Here is a 7,470-nt window from a genome sequence, read left to right as displayed (position 1 = left end):
TTTTTAAAGAAACGAAACAAAGCAAAACACAATTTAAGAATACCTGGGAGTCTGTTTCCTGAAGGCCTTTAGTAAAATCATGTGATGTTGCTCCAATTACACGGATATGTATATCTACATATCTATCTATAATCTTATATATTCTTATCTCCTTGCCTCGTTTGTCTAGAAGAGTAAGATCGAAGGGCTCTCGCCCAGACAGGTCAACAGCAGACTAGAGGAAGGGCGGTGAGCAGAGATAGGTAGCCTTTCCTGTAATGAAGTGAGTCTGTGTAACAGTCTGGGACCGAGCAACGACTGCAAATTTAGTTTTCCCTAAAGTACATTTTTCTCCCATAAACACGAGGGTCCCCAGAGCATTTTCCTATTGCCATTGTTTTCTTTTTCGCGCAGCTGCGCACACATTAATATTAGCCATCCCCCTTCCGGTCCTTTCTGGGAGATCTCGCTTAAATTTATGAAGTGGGGGGTAGAAGACGCTGGGATCTGTGCCCTCTTACACAGCTGAAGGCTTGGAGAGGACCTACTTCTCGAAAAGCTGACCTGCGCGTGGAGAACAAAGTCTTGTGTTTTTCATCAAGTGCAAAAATTAGTATTTGGGAGGAAATTCACATAATGCATTTTCCATGAAATAGCATCGGTGTCGAGATGGCTCTTCCGAATGGAAAGAGTCGTCAGAACATTGGCCCTATCACGGTGTTTATAGAGAGCAGGATTGAAAGTGGAATTAAAAATAAGGATCCAGTTCAGAGATTTAGTTACTATTCATTAGGGTCTGCAAAATAATCTGGGGTACTGCTTAACTACTCTCCGGGAGAATTAATCGCTCGGGTCATTTGGAGATCCGTAGAGCGCAGGAGCTGTTTGGGAAAGTAGGGCGGGGGCGCGGGCGTTTATGCGGTCTTTCCACCCACCCTCGCCTAATCAGTCGGCTCGGCTCTCAATCAGGTTTTCAAAATACTAATCTTGATCTAAGAGCCCCTATCTCTGCATCAGTGGAGGAAATGATCATTTTTAGAGGCTTCTGGGCATGGGGAAGAAGAATGGTTGTCAGACCTCAGAAGAACTAAAACACTGGTCTGGCGTTCGCTTTACTGCTGACGCACTACCGGACGCGGACCTTTTCCCGGGGTGTGATTGTGCGCATACAGCCTTGCTCTGTAGGCCTCCCGGCGGTGAGTCTGTTTCTGTATCCTCTGTATTGTAAGCCTTTGGCTGCGGTCGTGTGAGGAGGTGGGAAGAGGGGGGTGTGCAGGTATTTGCTGTGAGTGTCGGGGCTGAGCGTCCCTTTGGTGCTGGGCCCAAGGACCTCCTGACCCTTTGTCAGGGGCAAGCACGCCGAGGGGTTGCTCCTGAACGTGGCCCGGCTTCTTGGAGCTCGCGTCACACCTCTTACCCACGCTCCTCCTCCGCTAGGGCAAAGGAAAAGTCCACCCGCTGCTTCGCAGAGTTGGGTTCCTGTGCTAAAAATCAGGGCTCTTTTTGTCTTTGTAATAAGGGTTTTTGGCCCAAACTCCGATTGAAACCAATTCCGGTCGAAGGAGGAGATACCAAAAAACATCATCTTGTGTTTCTGCAGGTGGGAGAGGAATCACCCGCGTTGGGTCGATTCCTACCTACTAACTTGAAATTCCTAGATGGCCATCTTTCCTTAAATGAAAATCAAAGACCGCAAGCCCACCCAGGGGACTAACCAACACCCCTGGACTGCAAGGGCTCTTTGCAGGGCCCGAGGAAGAAACCCAGAGAGACTTGGGAGGGCGCCCTGGCAAGTTAGGAGGCTCTGGGTGTGTCTCCCTAAAGCCGGAGGAGGTCAGGGAAGGGGTCTGGGTCCCCTGGGGCCAGGCCTTGATTGGAGGTCCAGGGACGGAGAGCGGGAACACCAACCCGCTCTGAGCCCTACAGTTTCCACTCACCGCGAAGAGCTGCCTAATTGGGCTGCGAGCAGCTGCGAGATTTGTAATCGCCTAATAAGCCTTCCACCTCGGTAATTCTTATCAAAAGGCATAAAACTGATATTTTCACACTCGGTTTCCTCCACAGGAGCCGTTTATAAACATCCTTCATCAGTAGGATGAAATTAAGCCTGCATTGACAAAGGTCTCTGGAACTCGATATTTAAAAGCAATAGATCCGAATTAGCAAATTATTACTTTAAGTAGGGAAAGTCTCCACCAACTTGACTATTGAACCCTTTGCCTCTGAGCTCCTCGCGGTGAGTAACCACATGTTTGAGGGAACTTAACCTGGAGTTTCCGCAATACTCAAGTAACCTCCGGAATCTCGCTTCCTGAATCCGCGCGCGCCCTGGCTCCCAGCCCTGTCACCAGCCTTCGAGGACCCGCTCGGGTCAGACCTGTGGAGACCTGGGTGAGGACAGTTGAGGCAGCAGGCGCAGGGCCAGCGCCAGCCGCGGCACCGCTACGCTCCCCGCCCCCCCCCCAAGCCAGCTACCCCAGCGCCGGGGCCGGCCAGAGCCCAGTCGGAAGGTGAGGCAGGGGAGACCTCCGCGCGGATTAAAAAAAAAAGCGCAGCTTCTGGCTGATTCTTGTGGCGACCTCTTTACGCATGAAGGTAAAATCTCAGCCAAGAGCGCCCTGAAACTGCGAAGGTCACACTTGGTTCAGGGTTATGAGTGTGTCCTTTGATTTTTGCCCACCCCGTCTAACCATTACTAATACTAATTTGGAAAGAGACTGAAGGAGATAGCTTCCAGAGGCTTTCTCCCACCAGCTTGCCCGCTCAGAACCCGCGTCACCCCTCAGAGATAGCGCAGCGGGAAACGCGCTCACCTTGGGACTTACCGGTCCCAGGCTCCTTCTCAGTTTCTGAGGGAAAAGGAGGGGCGTGTTTATTCACGCTAGTGGAGGACGCCCAAAGGTGGCGAGGGCCTCCGTCTGGGACCTCCCGTTCCTTTGCCCCACTGCGGGCCGAGCCGAGGCTCACTAAACTTCCGGGCGAGGCTACCGTGCTCGGCGTGGGACCGCCGGGAACGCACTGGCGCGCAGGCACCGCCTGGCCTATGCCGCCCCGCCGGGGCGTCTGTTCCGCTAGCTGCAGTGGTGCGCGTCTGTTGGGGCCAGCGGTCTCCAGCGGTTCTAGAGACCCAACAACCGAAAAACACGTTCTGCGCCCGAGAGGGCCATACATGTGGATTCGGCGTCTCTTTTCAGCGGGTGCGCTTGTCCCGCCAGAACGCGAGTAAACTTGCCCAGTCCTCTAAGGAAGGAGAAGGGGGAAGCGTTTCTCGACTGATAGGACGGGTAGTACGAATGTGACAGAATTAGGAGCCCTATGGAGCCCGAAATTAGTCAAGACGCAGTCTGGGACGCTCCAGACTAAATGCTACTGCGCAAAGCGCGGAAGTCCACTACAGTATTTACCCATTGTGACATTTCCAAGCCCACAGTCTTCGCCTTAAGCACACTTGTGGTTTAGAGCAGCTAATTTTATATGCATTTTATCGTTACGAATAAGCAACGCGGCAGGACCAGGGGAAACCTGATTCTAACCTGTTTCTGCAGACCTCGGCCCACACAACTCCGTAAAAACCGAACTAGGTGGATGGTTGTTGGGAAACAACTCAAAACCCGACAGTTCCTTAACCCCAATTCCCCCCGCCCTGGGTTTTTCTACACATCCTACTAGGCTCACAGGGCGGATCTATAGCGGAGCTCACTAATCTAGAAGGAGGACGGAAACTCTAGCCCCAAGGACTTCCCCTCCTCCACCATCCTCTTCCCCAGGAATCCCTGAGAGGCGCACTAAAACCCGGCCAGGGAGGCAAAAAAGCCAAATTTGATCTGAGTGTAAAAACACGGGCGCCTGAGAGTGTTTGTCGGGTGGAGTGGGGAGGGGTGGTGGTGGTGGCGGGGAGCTGTGTGAGCCCCCTATTCGCCGGCTTCAATCCGGTTTTGATAAGGGAACACACAGCTCGGGTTATCAGCCTGTGTGAGTGTGCCCCAAGCAAACCTGGGTCGTCCCGCCCACAATGTCGGCAAAAACATCTTCCCGGCAACACTGACACATCCCGTCGTTGCTTTACCGATGATGTGTCGTTGCTTTACCGACGTATCCTGTAAAATGATGCTTTAAAAAAAAAAAAAGTCTGCGGAATAATGTTGAAACATAATTTTTTTTAAAAAAGTTAAATAACTTTTTATATGGATTTCCGCTTCAGGAGACTGGTTCTTGTAACTTTGGCAGTGTTTTCCTTTCCTTCTTCTCCTTCCCTTTTCCCTTCCTCCTTTCCTTCTTCCCTACTAGCCTGACTGCCTTCGAGGGAACTCAAGGTTTAAGAAGCTAGGCAACGTGCTATTAGAGTAAGAGTATGAGATTTGAAATTAGTCAAACCTGTAATGGATTTCAGAGCAATTTAGCAACTTAACACCTCGGTTTTCTCCTCCAGAAAACTGGAGATGACAGCACTAATGATGTTGAAATGCGTTCACTGGTGCGCAGTAGCTTCTCAATCTTATGCTCCTCCTGCATCCTCCTTTGCTGCGCAGAGAGGTCTAGATGAAAAGGCGTCACCAAAGGCCTCATTCCCTAGCTGAAGGGGACAGGCCAATGTTCCTCCTCAGCACCGACCTGGCTTCCAGTTGGCTATTTCTGGGAATTCAACAGATCCGGTGGCCAGTGCCAGATAAGCCTCCCAGAGCTGCAGAGACTGGAGAAGAGCTCGAAGCCGGGAACTATTCTACCATGGTAGTTTGTTTCAAGGAGGCACAATGAAAACCTTTTCCTCCTCTTTTGTCACTAGTTTATTTGGGGGTTAATCTGGCACATTTAAATGCTTGGCACCCTGACTCCTGTCAGTTTGTGCAAACTTCTGAATATTGTGAAAGTGGCAGTAATCATAGTTGTTGCTTATTACCTGTCAAATGCCCCTCTGGTGCTGAGGTGTAAAACCCTACTTCAGTAACTTGCCTGTGGCCATTTCACCAAAGTGGGAAGTGGGTTGAAATTCAAACCCAGAGGCCAGACTTGAGGCTGCCTTTTAACCATTCCCGTGTTGCCCTATTTGCGGTGAGTTCAAAAACAGACACCTTCAGTTAATGGATTCATTTACCCATCTCAAATGGTTCTTTAGGTAGTCCAGTTGACCTGGTTGCAGCTTCAGCACAGGTGGTCCAGCTACAGGCCTCTTGCTGGCACTGGCTTCCAGCCGAGCTTCAGGCTTTCCCCAGCTGGTATCCAGTGGGAAAGAGCGCCCCCTTTCTACCTCCACTCTCTTGTGCAGAGGTTAAATAGCATAGGGATTTGAAGCGTCAAACCAGCCCAAAGCGGGAAAGGGAGCCCACGGAGCCTTTAACTTGGTGGTAAAACCTCTCTCTTCTTGCAAATTACAGAATCCAGTGACTAATCATCAGCGAGTGGATCAAAGCCTGGATTAAACATGTGAACATGGCTCTCTGTATCTCCTGCATTGCAAAGGCCCGCGCTCACTTCTGGAACTTTCCTTTGGCTTGGACCAAAGTTCAGGTCACTGCATGGAGTCTGGCAGAGGCCATGGTGCACGGCTCTGGCTGTGCACAGGTCATTTCGATGCACCCTCTCGCTCCCTCTCTCATCACTTCAGAGAAGTCTTTGGAAATAGTTTTCCTGGGCACAAAAACAGGTGAATAAAGTTGACCCCACCAGATCTTCCAGCAGGCTGTAAGCACCCTGGAGGCAGGAACCTTGGGCTGTTCCTGGCTCTGGAACTTAGTTCAGTGCATGGAACTGGGCAATAAAGTATGGCTTTTTGAACGAAAGTATGTGCTGGCAGGTACGGAGGGGTTCAAGCCTTTCTGTGTATTTTTAGTTCGAGCTTGCTACTTCTTCACATTGGCACTTTCTTGTCCAAAACTTTTAGTCCCTTAGAAGAGTGAGGCAAGGAAGGGATGGAGATCCTGATAATTTAAATTAAGCAAATTCCTGAACTTCACTTTTCTTTTAGGGTGAAGGACTTGCAGCCTCCATTGGATCTTATGGCACGGTGGTTCATTTTGACCCTACTTGAGGGTCCTTCAGACCTCAATGTTTTCAATTAAATTGGAAAACTACTCTGGGTGCCTAAGAGACCATCCAGGTCTGAACCTCAGTTATAGAGAAGGAGGCTGTTGGGAGTCAGAGCTGGAACGTCTTAGACCTCAGAAGTCTCCATGACATCCCCACTCCTGTCAGTTTGTGCAAACTTCTGAATATTGTGAAAGTGGCCGGGTAAGCTTCCATGGACCCATTCTGATTGCACACATGGAAACGCTATGCGTGTTGGCCAGACATAAGTCAGCATAAGTTTGGGCTTGCCGCAGAAGGGGGCCTGGGGACAGTCAGGATGGGAGCTGAGGTCATGCGGAGCCAGATACTGGTGCTCTCAGACTTCCCTGGCCTGGAAAGAAGATGCATGCCTGTTTTCAGACCACAACAAGGCAGAAGAACATGGAGGAGACGTGTGGGCTGTAGGTGGAGTCTGAAACAGGACTGATCCAGTCTCTGTGCCAGGTCATAACCATGTGTTTGGGTGCCTGGGTGGCTTGGCCTAGTCTCTCCCCAGTCCCAGCCTGTTTCAAGCAGGAACAGGTCCTGAGCAGGAACAGTGGCCCCAGGACTCAGAAACTATCCCGGAGTCCTGGAAAAAAGCTGGAAGAGGTCTCTAGACCTGGGATGGTTGCACTGGCCCCCTTGGTCTTGAATTTACCTGGACTCTAAGGGAGGAAAATGCTAGGGCTTTATCTTGAAGACTTGAGTCTCTTGCCAGACACACCAAGACAGTTTGCCAACTGAGTCACAGCTGCTACAGGTTTACCAATGTGTCAAAAATCATTTTAAAAGAGTGTAATCCTACCAATTTCCTTTGATTGGCACCCCTTCCTCTGGAGGGACTCAGAGGGTCATTTTTAGAAAGGGCGCTTTCATGTTGCACCATCTTTCAGGAATAATGCCTTGACCTGCCTCAGCTCTTTATAGTTTGCCTTTGTTATTGAGTTTCAAAGTCACTGGACACAATGGGCAGCAGTTTCTTGGAGGTTTTTAATACACGTGGTCTCTTTTCAAGGTTTCCTCCTCGTCGTCCTTTCAGAATACTTCTGCCCCGCCTCAATAATTAATTTTAGGGATATTGTGAGGAAAACCTCTGGTATTAAAAAAAAAAATCCGCATCAGCCCAAGTAAATCTGTCTTTTGAAGGTCAGTGTGGGGGAAAAAAGCAGTTAGTAAAGGAAGTCATAACATCTGATTATTTGCACTGCCCGCCTCGCAGCTGAGATATCTTTTTTCCTAAAAAGACTTTGAATTTTTAGAGATGAATGTGTATATGCATGTACTACCCTTTTATAAGAAATACCATTTATTGTTTCACATTGTCCAGATTTCAAATATGTTGTAAAGTATATTCCTCACAATTTTCTACGAGGTGTATATTCGTATGCCCAATTCACAGATGGGGAACCCAAAGCTCAGACAGAAGGGCCAAGTTGTCAGGCAAAT

This window comes from Ailuropoda melanoleuca, chromosome 2 (assembly GCF_002007445.2).
Source record: "Ailuropoda melanoleuca isolate Jingjing chromosome 2, ASM200744v2, whole genome shotgun sequence".
Taxonomy (NCBI): domain Eukaryota; kingdom Metazoa; phylum Chordata; class Mammalia; order Carnivora; family Ursidae; genus Ailuropoda; species Ailuropoda melanoleuca.
Note: the sequence above shows the minus strand (reverse complement) of the source record.